The sequence below is a fragment of the Somniosus microcephalus genome, chromosome 1 (assembly GCF_052327205.1).
Source record: "Somniosus microcephalus isolate GS21.2 chromosome 1, FLI_Smic_1.0, whole genome shotgun sequence".
NCBI lineage: Eukaryota > Metazoa > Chordata > Chondrichthyes > Squaliformes > Somniosidae > Somniosus > Somniosus microcephalus.
Genome location: NC_140987.1, coordinates 13,706,988 through 13,724,050, shown reverse-complemented (window position 1 = coordinate 13,724,050; position 17,063 = coordinate 13,706,988). Strand labels below are relative to the sequence as shown.

The 17,063-nt window shown below is 44.7% G+C and overlaps 1 protein-coding gene across 1 annotated transcript in view; it reads right to left on the bottom strand.

Annotated features, from left to right (window-relative positions):
• Window positions 1-17,063, bottom strand: part of c1h5orf34 (chromosome 1 C5orf34 homolog) — a 104,771-nt gene that overhangs the window by 56,958 nt on the left and 30,750 nt on the right. The window lies entirely within an intron of this gene.

The window sequence follows — 17,063 nt, the reverse complement described above, 5'->3', positions numbered from 1 at the left end:
GGGGGGGACACCCTTTACTGCCTGAACGAGCACCAGGCGAGAGCTGCAGACCCCCAGTTCTGATGAACAAATGCTTTGCCTGGCCTTGTAAATCTGTTAACTGTGGAACATTTCCCCAATGTACAATTGCTAAATTTTTTTTTAATTGTAAGATTAAATCTGAGAGGAGAGAGAGAGCGAGCGAGCCAAGATTCAGTTGGGATTCCCTCTGCTCCTGTAACACTGCCGAGTTCCTGATCTGAACTAGTGGCGTGGGGCGGCCTTGGGTTGCTCTTGTACACCGTCTAGTGGCTGAATTAGAGTAACGCTGGTACTGCACTGGCAATAAACAGCTTGCCAAACAGTTAGTACAGACCAGACCAGTACCAGTGATTTATATTTTTTATATATATTTTATGGAAAGACACACACACACTTAATCTACAGCACAGACACAGGCCATTCAGCCCAGCTGGTCTTTGCTGGTGTTTCTATGCCCCACGAATTCTGCTAGCTACAGTATCCTACTTAGGGGCTTAAAGGGTTAAATTATGTGGACAGGTCACATAGACTAGGCTTGTATTCCCTTGAATATGGAAGATTAACGGGTGATTTAATTGAGGCGTTTGAAGATGATTAAAAGATTTGATAGGGTAGATGGAGGGAAACTATTTCCTCTGGTGAGGGAGTCCAGAACAAGGAGGCTCAATCTTAAAATTAGAGCCAGGCTGTGTCAGCTATGGCTCAGTGGGTAGCACTCTGAGTCAGAAGGTCGTGGGTTCAAGTCCCACTCCAGAGACTTGAGCACAAAAATCTAGGCTGACACTCCAGTGCAGTACTGAGGGAGCGCTGCACTGTCGGAGGTGCAGTTCTGAGGGAGCGCTGCACTGTCGGAGGTGCCGTCTTTTGGAAGAGACGTTAAGCCGAGGCTCTGACTGCCCTCTCAGGTGGACGTAAAAGATCCCATGGCACTATTTCGAAGAGCAGCAGGGGAGTTATCCCCGGTGTCCTGGGGCCAATTTTTATCCCTCAATCAACATCACTAAAAACAGATTAACTGGTCATTATCACATTGCTGTTTGTGGGAGCTTGCTGTGTGCAAATTGGCTGCCGTGTTTCCTACATTACAACAGGGACTACACTTCAAAAATACTTAATTGGCTGCAAAGCACTTTGGGACATCCTGAGGTCGTGAAAGGCACTATATAAATGCAAGGCATTTTTTTTCAAGGATGATGTCTGGAAGCACTTCTTCACACAAAGGGTAGTAGAAATCTGAAACTCTCCCCCAAATAGCTGGGGGTCAACTGAAAATTTCAAAACTGAGATTGATAGGATTTGTGTTAGGTAAGGGTATTAAGAGATATGGAACCAAGGCGGGTAGATTGAGTTAAATAAAGATCAGTCACGAGGTGATCTCATTGAAACATACAAAATTCTTACAGGGCTTGGCAGGGTAGATGCAGGGAAGATGTTTCCCCTGGCTGGGGAGTCTAGAACCAGGGGTCACAGTCTCAGAATAAGAGGTCGGCCATTTAGGACTGAGATGAGGAGAAATTTCTTCGCTCAGAGGGTGGTGAATCTTTGGAATTCTCTGCCCCAGAGGGCTGTGGAGGCTCAGTCGTTGAGTATATTCAAGACAGAGATCGATAGATTTTTGAATATTAAGGGAATCAAGGGATATGGGGATAGTACAGGAAAGTGGGGTTGAGGTAGAAGATCAGCCATGATCTTATTGAATGGTGGAGCCGGCTCGAGGGGCCAAATGGCCGACTCCTGCTCCTATTCCTTTATTATTAAGAAACTCAATGAAGCTTTCTTTGGCAAAATTTTCTGCATTTTAATCAGAATTGAACTTTTTATATAAACAGAAAGGTTGTGCTTTCTTATGCCATTCAGCAGTAGATGCTGGTGTGGTGCCCTGCTGCAGGACCTGGCCACATGTAATTCGGAACCTGGTGCTCCTAATGATGTGTTGACATCACATGAATGTGGTTGTTATGGGGACGGGTGAACAGACCCACCAGCATCTCATCACCAGACGAGGAGCTACCAGCTGTTGCTGCCTCAGACACACAGTGGGGAGAGAGAGAGAGAGGTAGAGGTGGGTCAACATCTCGAGAGGGGACCCTGGGTCAGAATGTCAATGCTGTCTGATGCAGGGCTTGGTTCCCACCCATGGCTGTTGCTGCTTTCGTGTCTTCGCATTCTTCCAGTGGTGAACTGTGTGAAGCAGTGGAAGGATTGGTTTGAACGCAGGGAGGGCCGGGTCTCATCCTGTCCTCACCCGATTTCCACGCACTTTGTTTTCTAGCGCTGGATCGAGATCAGGATTTTTTCCCCCCCTCCCTGTACACCTCAACTGCAGCCCAGCCAAGATCAGCTAACTCTGCGCAGGCCAGACACTGAACCTGGGACCTTGCGCCTCTGTACATTTAACCTCCTAATAGGAAAGCCGCATTTAAAAACATAAGAAACAGGAGCAGGAGTAGTCCATACGGCCCCTCGAGCCTGCTCCGCCATTCAATAAGATCATGGCTGATCTACAACCTCAACTCCACTTTCCCGGCCGATCCCCACATCCCTCGATTCCCCTAAAGTCCAAAAATCTATCGATCTCAGCCTTGAATATACTCATCAACTGAGCCTTTTGGGGCAGAGAATTCCAAAGATTCACAACCCTCTGAGTGAAGAAATTCCTCCTCATCTCAGTCTTAAATGGCCGACCCCTTATCCTGAGACTATGCCCCCTAGTTCTAGATACTCCAGCCAGGGGGAAACAACCCTCAGCATCTACCCTGTCAATCCCCTTCAGAATCTTGTATGTTTCAATGAGATCACCTCTCATTCTTCTAAACTCCAAAAAGAGTATCGGCCCATTCTACTCAATCTCTCCTCATAGGACAGCCCTCTCATCCCAGGAATCAATCTAGTGAACCTTGTTTCTGTTCTCTCGTCCCACTCCCTCGATCTCAAACAACACTGGGGCTACATCCCAACATTAACCCTGGTTAGTGATTCTCTTATCAATAGCAGAAAGCATTCATTTTAATTAGATGAAATGACAAAAGGAGACACATCAACATCCTCGAGGTTAACTATCTGCATGCGTGACTCTCTGAAGTGTGGCACTTTAGGGGTCTGATGTGCATGTTAGGCGCATAGATGCATTTAAGGGGAAGTTAGATAAACACGAGGGAGAAAGTAATAGAAGGTTATGCTGATAAGGTTAGATGACGTAGGGGTGGGAATAGGCTCGTGTGGAGCAGAAATAAATACCAGCATGGACCAGATGGGCCTGTTTTGCGCTGTAAATTCTATCTAACACTTTTATTGTATGCAGATTGGCAAATGAAGGAAAACATAAAATAAAAACATCAACTTTCTGTAAGTAATTTACGAGGATGTTGCCAGGACTGGAGAATTTTAGCTATGAGGAAAGATTGGAGAGGCTGGGGTTGTTTTCTTTGGAACAGAGGAGGCTGAGGGGAGACTTGATTGAAGTGTATAACATTATGAGGGACCTAGATAGAGTGGATAGGAAGGAACTATTTCATTTAGCAGAGGTCAAAAACCAGGGGGCACAGATTTAAAGTACAGGAAACTCTCTTTTTACCGGCACCTAAATAACCGGAAATCTCTCTTAGCCGGCAAAATTCAGGAGTAGGTTCAGGTAAGTTTTACTGTATATTAGTGGCCGTGTAACCGGGGTTCCTGGATCTGTGGCCGTGTAACCGGGGTTCCTGGATCTGTGGCCGTGTACGGGGCTCTCGTACCTTGGTAAGTATACCTGTCTGTAATCCGGACTTTTTGATCAACCGGCACCACGCCGGTCCAGTCGGTGCCGGATTAAAAAGAGTTTCCTGTAACTGGTAGAAGGATTAGAGGGGAGTTGAGGAGAACTTTTTTCACCCAGAAGGTGGTGGGGGTCTGGAACTCACTGCCTGAAAGGGTGGGAGAGGCAGAGACCCTCGTCACATTTAAAAAGTACTTGGATGGGCACTTGAAGTGCCGTAACCTACAGGGCCAAGGGCTGGAAAGTGGGATTAGGCTGGATAACTCTTTTTCCAGCACAGACACAATGGACCGAATGGCTTCCTTTTGCACCATAAATTTCTATGATTCTGAGTGGGATTTGGAGCACATAACTGTGGGGCTGATGGGCTGCTTGGCTCCCTCTGTACTGTAACATCGACCATTCGGTGATTCTAAGTCTGCCAGCATTAGATAGAGAAGATAAAAGGTGAATGTGTCAGTTGTAAACCCTTGGTCAGAAACAGAATATACCCCCTAGCCTCTGTACTTCATCTACATCCAACAAAAGAAAACCCCCTCCCCCTGCACCAGTCACACGTTCTGCATTCCCCACACCAGCAAACAGGCTTTTTTTTTTAAAAAAGACAATGCTGGAAATACTCAGCAGGTCAGGCAGCATCTGTGGAGAGAGAAACAGAGTTAACATTTCAGGTCGATGACACTTCGTCAGAACTGGAAAAGGTTGGAGATGGAACAGGTTTTTAAGCAGGTACAGAGGCAGGGAAAGGGGGGAGGGCGGAGGGGAGGAAAGAACAAAAGGGAAGGTCTGTGATCGGGTGGAAGGCAGGAGAGATTAAGAGACAAAAGGGATGATGGTGCGAGGCAAAAGGAGATGGTAATGGGACAAGTTAAGAAACAAAAGATGGCTCTAGATGAAATGTAAATGGCAGAATGATCGACAGCTGCCACGTGAGAGAGAGAAAAATGATAGGGTCAGAGGTTATGGTCTGAAATTGTTGAACTCGATGTCGAGTCCAGAGGCTGTAAAGTGCCAAATCGAAAGAGGCACTTTACAGCCTTCTGGACTCAACATTAACTCTGTTTCTCTCTCTACAAACGCTGCCTGACCTGCTGAGTATTTCCAGCATTTTCTGTTTTTGTTTCAGATCTCCAGCATCCGCAGTATTTTGCTTTTGTATTAGGCTTTTTTTTTATTCGTTCACGGGATGTGGGCGTCGCTGGCAAATAAAACTAATAAAAAATAGATACCGAGGGCTAAATACTCCAGAATCTTTAGAGGAGTACAGAAAGTGCAGGGGTGCAATTAAAAAGGTTATTAGGAAAGCAAAGAGAGAGCATGAAAAATTCTTGGCAAGTAAAATCAAGGAAAACCCAAAGATGTATTACAAGAAACTCTTGATTTACCGGCACCCAAACAACCGGAAATCTCGGTTAACCGGCAAAATTCAGGAGTAGGTTCAGTTAAGTTTTTCTTCATATTAGTGGCCGTTTCTTGATTCTTGGCTGTGTAATCGGGGGTTCCTGCACTTGTTGCTAAGCAACAGGGATGCTTGGTCTGTGGCCGGGGTTCCTGCAGCTGTTGCTAAGCAACAGGGAAGCCTGGATTTGTTGCTGTGTACGAAGCTCTCGTACCTTTTAACTATACCTCTCTGTAATCCGGACTTTTTGATAAACCGGCGCCACGCCGGTCCCGTCGGTGCCGGATAAAAAAAGAGTTTCCTGTATAAATATATTAAGAGTAAGAGGATAACTAAAGAAAGGGTAGGGCCTATTAGAGATCATGAGGGTAATCTGTGTGTGGAGGCGGGAGATGTCAGTATGAATACTTTGCGTCTGTTTTCACAAAGGAGAGAGGCGAAGCAGACTTTGCTATTGGGGGGGGGAGGAGTGTGAAATATTAGATGAAATAAACATAGTGAGAGAGGAAGTATTAAGCGGTTTAGCAGCTTTAAAAGTGGATAAATCCCCAGGCCCGGATGAAATGTATCCCAGGCTGTTAAGCGAAGCAAAAGAGAAAATAGCAGAGGCCCTGACCATCATTTTTCAATCCTCTCTGGCTTCAGGTGTGGTGCCAGAGGACTGGAGGACTGCTAATGTGGTACCCTTGTTTTAAAAGGGAGAAAAGGATAGACCAAGTAATTACAGGCCAGTCAGCCTAACCTCGGTGGTGGGAAAATTATTGGAAAGAATTCTGAAGGACAGGATAAATCTTCATTTAGAAAGACACGGATTAATCAAGGATAGTCAACACTGATTTGTTAAGGGAAGGTCGTGTCTGACAAACTTGATTGAATTTTTCGAGGAGGTAACAAGGAGGGTAGATGAGGGTAGTGCGTTTGATGTAGTGTATATGGACTTTAGCAAGGCTTTTGATAAGGTTCTACATGGCAGACTGGTCACGAAGTTAAAAGCCCATGGGATCCAGGGCAAAGTGTCAAGTTGGATGCAAAACTGGCTCGGAGGCAGGAAGCAGAGGGTAATGGTTGATGGGTGTTTTTGTGACTGGAAGGCTGTTTCCAGTGGGGTTCCGCAGGGCTCAGTACTAGGTCCCTTGCTTTTTGTGGTATATATCAACGATCTTGACTTGAATATAGAGGGTATGATTAAGAAGTTTGCAGATGATACTAAAATCGGCTGTGTGGTTGATACTGAAGAAGGAAGCTGTAGACTGCAGGAAGATATCAGTAAATTGGTCAGGTGGGCAGAACAGTGGCAAATGGAATTCAATCCGGAGAAGTGTGAGGTAATGCATTTGGGGAGGGCTAACAAGGAAAGGAAATACACATTAAATGGTAGGACACTGAGTGGTGTAGAGGAACAATGGGACCTTGGAGTACATGTCCACAGATCCCTGAAGGTAGCAGGCCAAGTAGATAAGGTGGTTAAGAAGGCATACGGAATGCTTGCCTTTATTAGCTGTGGCATAGAATAAAAGAGCAGGGGGATTATGCTTCAACTGTATAAAACACTAGTTAGGCCTCAGCTAGAGTACTGCGTGCAGTTCTGGTCACATTACAGGAAAGATGTGATTGCACTAGAGAGGGTACAGAGGAGATTTACAAGGATGTTACCGGGAGTAGAGAATCTTAGCTATGAGGAAAGACTGGATAGGCTGGGTCTGTTTTCCTTGGAACAGAGGAGGTTGAGGGGAGACCTTATTGAGGTGTATAAAATTATGAGGGGCATAAAGTGGATAGAAAGGACCTATTTCCTTTAGCAGAGGGGTCAAAAACCAGGGGGCACAGATTTAAAGTAATTGGGGGAAGATTTAGAGGGGATTTGAGGGGAAATTTCTTCACCCAGAGGGTTGTGGGGGTCTGGAACTCTCTGCCTGAAAGGGTGGTAGAGGCAGGAACCCTAACCACATTTAAAAAGTACTTGGATGTGCACTTGGGATGCCCTAACCTGCAGGGCTACGGACCAAGAGCTGGGAAGTGGGATTAGGCTGGATAGCTCTTTGTTGGCCGGCGCGGACACGATGGGCCGAAATGACCTCCTTCCGTGCTGTAACTTTCTATGATTATTGCCCATCCCTAATTGCCCTTGAGAAGGTGGTGGTGAGCTGCCTTCTTGACAACTAAGTGGCTTGCTAGGCCACTTCAGAAGGCAGTTAAGAGTCAACCATATTTGTTGTGTATGTACCTTTAAGAGAATAACTGGTCTCAGACTGCAGTACCGGCAGTGACCACCCCTGTATAAAAGGCGCTAGTGAGCCTCTGTGTTTTTAGTTTCACTATTGACTTCCACCAGTAAAGACTTATTTTGTTCCACTCCTGCAGTCCGTGTCTCAATTATTCACGGACGTAATACTGGCGACGAGTAAGAAACGAACTTACCTGCAACTCGGCAGCACCTCAGACGGCGTTTTTGAAGGTCGAAGCCAGAAGAAAGAAAAAAATAGAATCCAAAGAAACTCGAGAAACGGGCGTCGACCGTGGGCAACCGCCCTCCAAATCGTCGGATTGAAAACTTGCAGGAGAGACTGTCAAGAGCCAGGCTTGGTTCCCCGGTCTGTGGTTTCCCAGCTAATCGGGCTGGTGGCAGGTAGTGCACTGATCCTTCCTGGGCAGCGGCAGGCTAGAGCTCGATCGGGTGGCTCTGTAACAGGGCCGGGCAGCGAGTCGGGAAGCAAACAGAGAGAGAGGGTGGAGCACACAGGGCGCGGCCGGTGCTTCGAAGCCGGGCAGCGTTCGGACCTAAGAAGAGGGAGGGAAGTGTCCCAGAGGGTCCGCTCCACGACGGGAAAATAATTTTAAAAAAATATTAAACGCGCAAGAAACCGTGGAAAGCAGCGCTAACAACAGCGGGGAAGAAGGCAAAGCGCGGGAGGCACCATTTTGTTAAATCAGGGAAGAAGGCAAAGCGCGGGAGGCGCCATTTTAGATTTGCAAGATGCCGAAGACTGCCTGTATCACTGCTTTTGATAATACAATAGAGGACTGGACCACGTATGTGGAAAGAGTCGAGGTATATTTCGAGGCAAACGAAATAGCGGAGGAGAAAAAGGCATCGATATTGCTAAACTTAATGGGCGCTAGAACGTACGGCCTATTGCGGGACCCGATTACTCCAGCCAAACCGAAGGCGAAGAGTTTTAACGAAATTGTTGCTGTCCTACAGGAACACCTAAACCCTGCACCGCTGTTGATAGCAGAAAGATTTAAATTCCACAGGAGAACTCAGCACAAAGATGAGAGCAATGCTGAGTATCTTATGGAACTATGCAAGCTATCAAAGCACTGCCAGTTCGGAGCAGGACTGGCAGATACCCTACGGGACAAATTTGTCTGTGGACTCCTGAGTGAAGGAACACAGAAGAAGTTACTCGCAGGGAAAGAGCTGACGCTAGATAAGGCTTTCAGCGTGGCAGTATCGTATGAAGCAGCAGCCAGGGGAGCTGCAGAAATTCAACAAAAACCACAGGAATACGGCACCCACGAAATGACACAGGGATTTGCAAAATGTTTGTGGTGATTATTCCTTGTTTAGTAAAAGTATTGTGATTGGTTGTTTGTTAACTGCCTTGGGATATATGTTGTAATCTCATTGGTAGTTGATGTCACATGATGTGTGGTGGCCACCTTAAATTCAGTTCTTTTCCAGCTTTGGTTGGGACTGGATGTGGGAAGATGTGCTGCAGATTTTAAAGTTAATAAAGCCTAGCTTTGGAAGGCAAATCTATTCTTTATTTCAATTTATTAACTTTATGTTAGAATGGAGCGATATCTTCAACCAGAACGATTCAAGGCTGACCCCAATTCTGCTGGAGTGGATGATAAATGGAAACATTGGTATTCTACATTTAAAAACTTTTTGGGCGTGTTGGATCAAGAGTCTCTAAATAAGCTGAATATGCTGATCAACTACATTGCTCCGGATGTATATAAATATATTTTGGACTGTAAAACTTATGAAGTGGCTATTTCTACATTGGAAAAGATTTTTGTTAAACCAAAGAATGAGGTATTTGCACGTCACCTTCTATCTGCCCGTAGGCAGCAGGTGGGAGAATCTTTGGATACTTATTTACAAGCACTTCGGTGCCTTAGTGTTAACTGTAATTATAAGGCCGTGACGGCTGAAGAATATAAGGAAGAATCGGTACGGGATGCTTTTATTAATGGATTACTGTCTAGATCAATTCGTCAGCGGTTGTTAGAAAATAAGACTTTGGATCTTAAAAGTGCTTTTGAGCAAGCTTCTACATTGGATGTGGCTCAGAGAAGTTCGGATTCTTATGCTCTTTTTAATCGGCCTGCGACTATGGTTTCGGCAGTTTCGGATGAAAAGGAATTATGTGGACTTAATGGGAGTGGTTTACTAGATTCTGAAACAGTTTCTACTTCGGCAGCTGTTGCCTCTAGGATTCAGAAGTGTTATTTTTGTGGGAATATCCGGCACCCTCGTCTGAAGTGCCCTGCTCGGGAGGCTGTGTGTAGTAAATGCGGCAAGAGAGGTCATTATGCACGCGTGTGCAAATCATCAGGTTCAATTACCTCCTCCTCTCCTGGTGTGGGAGGGCCCTCCTCTATCACCTCCTCTGTGACTATTCAGCCTTTAGATAGGGCGTTTATTGCATCAATTTCTGCTGCATTTGCTCATGGCCTAAACAAAGCTATAGTTACGGCTCAAGTTAATGGGTTGGAAGTGAAGGCCCTTATAGATACGGGCAGTACTGAGAGTTTTATAAGTCTTCAGTTTGCGAAGGAGAAGCATTTGAAAATTTCGCCTGTTACGTATCAGGTGTGTATGGCTCAGACGACCCTTACTTCACAAATAGCTAGTTGTTGCTTTGTGAAAATGATTCTTCTAGGTAATACGTATACTGATATACGCCTATCTGTTTTGCCTAATCTCTGTGCGGATATTTTGATTGGACATGATGTGCTTCAGTTACACGAGTCTCTTAGTCTTTCATTTGGAGGGACTAAGCCACCTTTATCTATTTGTGGATTAACCTCTTTATCCATTTCTCCATTATCACTTTTTTCCAATTTGATGCCGGATTGTAAGCCAATTGCTACCAAGTCAAGAAGATATAGTAGTCAGGATAGAGAATTTATTAATTCTGAAGTTCAACGTCTCTTATTGGAAGGAATCATTGAACCTAGTTGTTCGCCTTGGCGAGCACAGGTAGTTGTCACGACTAACGAGAGACACAAGAAACGAATGGTGATAGACTATTCCCAAACTATTAATAGATATACTCAATTAGATGCGTACCCTTTGCCTAAGATTGATGAGCTTATCAACAAAGTATCTCAGTATAAGGTTTTTAGCACTATTGATTTAAAGAGTGCTTATCAGATTCCTATTGTTAAGAAGGATCAACCATATACGGCCTTTGAGGCTGGTGGAAAGCTGTATCAGTTTTGCCGAATACCATTTGGTGTTACAAATGGTGTTGCTTGTTTTCAACGGGCAATGGATGCTTTTATAAGTGATAACTCCCTCTCTGACACCTTTTCATACTTAGATGACATCACAGTGTGTGGCAAATCAAGGGTGGATACATAGATACATAGAAGATAGGAGCAGGAGTAGGCCATTCGGCCCTTCGTGCCTGCTCCGCCATTCGATGAGATCATGGCTGATCCTTTAATTCAGTATCCCGTCCCCGCCTTCTCTCCGTAACCCTTAACCCCTTTTGCCCGTAGAAATATATCTAATTCCCTCTTAAATATATTTAATGAGCTGGCGTACACTGCCCTCTGTGGCAATGAGTTCCACAGGTTCACCACTCTCTGAGTGAAGAAATTCCCCCTCATCTCTGTCCTAAATGGTTTAGCCCTTATCCTTAAATTATGTCCTCTAGTTCTGTTCTCACCCGCCAAGGGAAACATTCCTTCTGCATCCAGTCTGTCTAGACCTGTCAGAATTTTATACACTTCTATGAGGTCCCCTCTCAATCTTCTAAACTCCAGTGTGTACATCCCTAAACTACATAGTCTCTCCTCATAGGTCATTCCCGCCATTCCTGGTATCAGCCTGGTGAATCGCCGCTGCACCCCCTCCATGGCAAGAACATCCTTCCTCAGATGAGGCGACCAAAACTGTACACAGTACTCGAGGTGTGGTCTCACCAGTGCCCTGTACAGCTGCAGCAAGGTATCCCTGTTCCTGTATTCTAACCCTTTTGCTATGAAGGCCAGCATACCGTTTGCCTTCTTGACCGCCTGTTGCACCTGCATGCTCGCCTTCAGTGACTGGTGTACAAGAACACCCAGGTCTCTCTGTACTTCCCCCTCTCCCAATCTATTGCCATTTAAATAATAATTTGCCCTCCCGTTCCTGCACCCAAGGTGGATAACTTCGCACTTGTCCACATTATAGTGCATCTGCCATTTATCCGCCCAATCGCCCAGTCTGTCCAAATCGCTCTGGAGCTTCCTGGTCTCTTCCTCTGAGCCCACCCCCCCTCCTAGTTTAGTGTCGTCTGCAAATTTGGAAATGCTGCATCCGACTCCCTGATCCAGGTCATTAATGTAAATTGTGAACAGCTGGGGGCCCAGGACAGATCCCTGTGGTACCCCACTTGTTACTGCCTGCCATTCAGAAAATGAGCCGTTTATTCCAACTCTCTGTTTTCTATCTGACAGCCAGTTCCCTATCCACGCCAAAACTTTCCCCTTTATCCCATGAGCCTCAATTTTCCATGCTAATCTTTTATGTGGGACCTTATCGAAGGCCTTTTGGAAGTCCAGGTACACCACATCTACTGGCTCTCCCCCATCTATTCTACCAGTTACTCCCTCAAAAAATTCCAATAGATTAGTCAAGCACGATTTACCCTTTGTAAATCCATGTTGACTCTGTCCTATCCTGTCCCCATTTGCTAAGTGCTCCGCTATTTCATCCTTAATGATGGACTCCAGCATTTTGCCCACAACTGATGTAAGGCTTACAGGTCTGTAATTACCTGCTTTTTCCCTACCCCCCTTTTTGAATAGTGGGGTAACGTTAGCTACCCTCCAATCCATCGGCACTGTTCCCGAGTCTAATGAATTCTGAAAAATCATCCTTAGTGCATCCGCTATCTCTAGGGCCACCTCCTTCAGTACCCTAGGATGCATGTTATCAGGCCCTGGGGATTTGTCCACCTTCAATCCCTTTAGCTTCCTTAACACCATATCCTTAGAGATATTGATTTGCGTCAGTTCCTCCTTTGCCAATGTCCCTATTTTTCCCGATATCCCAGGGAGGTTTTTTGTGTCTTCCTTCGTAAAGACTGACCCAAAGTATTCATTTAGTTGATCTGCCATTTCCTTATTTCCCATTATATATTCCCCCGTATCTGACTGCAATGGACCAACTTTGGTTTTCACCAGTCTTTTCCTTTTGATATACTTATAAAAGCTTTTGGAGTTAGTTTTTATATTTTCCGCCAGCTTGTTTTCGTAAGCTATTTTGCCCCTCTTGATTATGCCCTTTGCCCTCCTTTGCTCTATCTTAAACTGTTCCCAATCTTCCGCTCTGGCGCTTTTTTTGGCTATTTTATACGCCCTATCTTTGGATTTTATGCTGTCTCTAATTTCCCCTGGAGCATGATTCTAATTTAAAAAGATTCCTTCAAGCTGCGGAAAAAGTTGGTTTAACTTTTAACAAAGAGAAATGTATCTTTTCGACTACTGAGGTAAATCTATTGGGGTATATTATCTCGGGAAACAAGATTAAACCAGATCCAGAACGTCTGCGACCATTGATTTACCTTGTCCTACTAATTCTAAGGCTTTGCAACGAGTTGTTGGACTGTTTTCTTATTCTAATTGGATTGCAAATTTTTCACGGAAGATCCGGCCTCTTATTCGGGTTACGACATATCCTCTATCATGGGAGGCCAGGACATGTTTTGAGAATTTTAAAAAGGATATTTTAGGAGCAGTTGTGCATTCTATTGATGAGCAGGTTCCTTTTGTGATCGAGACGGATGCTTCTGATTTTGCAATTGGGGCTACTCTGAACCAAAATGGAAGACCTGTGGCCTTTTTCTCACGTACTTTGAACAATAGTGAAAAAAGACATTCTTCAATAGAGAAAGAGGCATACGCAATAGTAGAAGCATTGCGTAAATGGAGACATTATTTATCGGGGCGACATTTCACGTTGGTAACTGATCAAAAATCTGTGTCCTTTATGTTTGATGTTAAACATTTTGGAAAGATCAAAAATGATAAAATGAGATGGAGGATTGAGTTGGCATGTTACCATTTTGACATCGTTTATCGTCCGGGGAAGGATAATGTTGCTGCTGATGCACTGTCGAGGGCTTATTGTTCTGTGATTCACGGAGATACGCTTATTAATCTTCACAATGCCTTATGTCATCCTGGGGTTACGAGGATGATACACTTCGTACGCAGTAAGAATTTGCCCTTTTCAGTTGAAGACGTCAAGCGGATGACTTCATCATGTTCTATCTGCGCTCGGTGTAAACCGAATTTCTTTAAGCCTCAACGAGCTCATCTTATAAAGGCTACTTCTCCTTTTGAACGTTTGAGCGTCGATTTTAAGGGGCCTCTTCCTTCAACTACTCAAAACCGATATATTTTTACTGTTGTGGATGAGTTTTCAAGGTTCCCTTTTGCTTTTCCTTGTGCAGATGTATCAGCTGCTACAGTTATCAAATGTCTGACTCAACTTTTTGTCATCTTTGGGATGCCTGCGTATATCCATTCGGATCAGGGAAGTTCTTTTATGTCTTCCCAGTTGAAGGAATACCTTCAGAGTCGGGGAATTTCTACTAGTAGAACTACCCCGTATAATCCCCAGGGTAATGGACAGTGCAAACGATACAATGGGGTGATCTGGAAGGCAGTTATGTTGGCTTTGACATCCCGGAACCTTAAGAATACACAGTGGGAAATGGTACTGCCTGATGCCCTGCATTCCATTAGATCATTGCTTTCAACGGCTACTAATGTGACCTCCCATGAAAGGCTCTTTAACTATCCGCGGAGATCTACTACGGGATATTTGGTACCTTCATGGCTTACTATGCAGGGACCTGTGCTGCTTCGACGCCATGTTAGATTGTCAAAATATGATCCTTTAGTGGAGGAGGTGGAGCTGTTGGAGGCAAATTCCCAATATGCTCATATTCGATTCCAAGATGGGAAAGAAAGTACCGTTTCAATTAAAGACTTGGCTCCTTGTGGGTGCCAGCCCTCTTCTGAGGATATTAACAATAGTCATGATTCAGATAATGTGGATGCTGTTACAGATACTACGAATATTTCCAATCCGATTGCAGATAATTATACTTCTATTAGTCAGCCCTTGATAGATGTTTATGACCGTCCCAGTTTACCTTCTGATGGGATTTCTAATCCGGAAACTGTTGAAAATCGGGATATGGATAGCCTTCCTGCTGAAGATACTTCTGTGCCTTCTGGTGTGGGAGGGCAAGGAATTTCACCAAGGTTAAGAAGGTCGACACGAACAAGATATCCGGTCGACCGATTGAAAATGGACTTTTAAATTGATAGTAATGTTTTAAAATTGTTGAAATATTATATTATATTGTTTTAGTTGAGAGATACTTAATACTTATGTGCAATGTTATTATTTGTTCACTTAGTATTGTGTCATGTAAACAGTTTTACTCTTGTTGTGCATAGTTTTAGTTGTAAATAATTAATTATAAATTGTAAAGGTTATTTAGGTTGGAGTATATTTTAAAAGGAGGGGTGAATGTGGTGATTATTCCTTGTTTAGTAAAAGTATTGTGATTGGTTGTTTGTTAACTGCCTTGGGATATATGTTGTAATCTCATTGGTAGTTGATGTCACATGATGTGTGGTGGCCACCTTAAATTCAGTTCTTTTCCAGCTTTGGTTGGGACTGGATGTGGAAAGACGTGCTGCAGATTTTAAAGTTAATAAAGCCTAGCTTTGGAAGGCAAATCTATTCTTTATTTCAATGTTATCGCTGCGGCAGAACTAACCATGACCAGAAGGACTGCTGGTCCAAAGACAAAATATGCAGGCAATGCGGGAAGATGGGACATATTGCACGAGTTTGCAGGTCTGGGAAGAAGACCAGCGACAACAAAAAGGCTACTAAGGAACCGTACAAGAAAGTACAAAAGATGACGGACAGTAGTTCCGAAGACCAGATGAGCGATCGTGAATCCGGGAACAGGAGACTAAGCTGTCTCAAACTTCACAATGTAATCGCAAAAGAGGATCACCGAACCATTTGGGTCACCCTCACGATAGCAGGGTCCCAAGTTAAAATGGAATTGGATACAGGATCAGCGCTAACCGTCATGAATTGACGAGACTACGAGCGGCTATTCTCACACATACCCTTGAGAGAGACATCCATCGTCTTGACGACGTATACGGGGCAAAAAGTATACCCCAGAGGAAAAATAAGGGTGCCTGTCGAATACAACGGCAAGAAAATACGGAAATTGTATCTCTACATACTGCCAAATGGTGGACCACCGTTATTGGGACAGGAATGGATCAGGAAGATAAACTTAGATTGGCACTCCATTCATGCAATGACGGTGGACGGTAAAAAAGATGAAGACGTCACTCCTGGACGATTGTCAACAATCTTAGCTAACGCCAAAGAGGTATTTCAACAAGAACTGGGCACGCTTAAAGGCGTAACCGCCTCGATAAAAATAGAAGAGAATGCAGTTCCCAAGTTTTTCAAAGCAAGACCGGTACCATATGCAATTCGCCCAGCCGTCGAGGCAGAGCTGGAGAAGGCGGGCGTGTTGTCTAAGGTCGACTGGAGCGAGTGGGCGACACCCATCGTTCCTGTCATGAAGAAAACGTTAAGCAATAAGTCCTGGGAGCCAAGGAAGATTCGCATCTGTGGGGATTTCAAGGTGACGGTGAACCCAGTCCTTCACACAGTACAATATCTTCTTCCAAGGATAGAAGACATCTTCGCCTCACTGTCTGGAGGGAAGCGTTTTACAAAAATTGACCTAGCACAAGCATATTTGCAGATGGAGGTTGAAGAGTCCTCTTAGGAAGTATCTCACGATAAACACTCACAAAGGTCTTTACCAGTATCATCGATTGGTATTCGGAGTAGCATCGGCTCCAGCGATATGGCAAAGAGCGATGGAACAAGTCCTGCAAGGGATTCCGGGGACTCAGTGTTACTTGGACGACATCCTTGTGACAGGTGAAGATGACAGTGAACACCTTAACAACCTAGAACAGGTACTCACTAGACTACGGGAACATGGGCTGCGAGCCAACTGTCGCAAGTGCGAATTTTTTAAGAAACAGATATCGTATTGTGGCCACGTGATTGATGAAGAGGGGTTACATAAGTCCCCTGACAAAATTGAAGCGGTTGTTAAGGCCCCAGCACCTGAAAATGTGTCGCAACTGAGGTCATTCCTCAGATTGGTGAATTAGTATCATAAGTTTTTGCCGAATTTGTCGACAATTCTGCACCCACTGAACGCCCTGCTACGAACGGGGGTAGCATGGAAATGGAGCGATGATTGTAAGCATGCTTTTCAGAAGAGTAAGGACTTAATCACTTCAAGGGAAGTATTGGCTCACTACAACCCAGCACTGCCGATCAGACTGGCGTGTGATGCGTCTCCCTACGGCATTTGGGGCGGTACTGTCACATAAATTCCTTGATGGTTTAGAGAGGCCGATAGCTTTTGCGTCACGCTCGTTAACTTCTGCCAAGCGTAACTACGCCCAGACTGACAGAGAGGCCCTCAGCCTAGTGTGGGGGGTGAAGAAGTTCAATCACGGTCAAAAATTTACTCGACTAACCGATCATCAACCTCTTGTCTCCATTTTCAACCCTCAGAAGGGCGT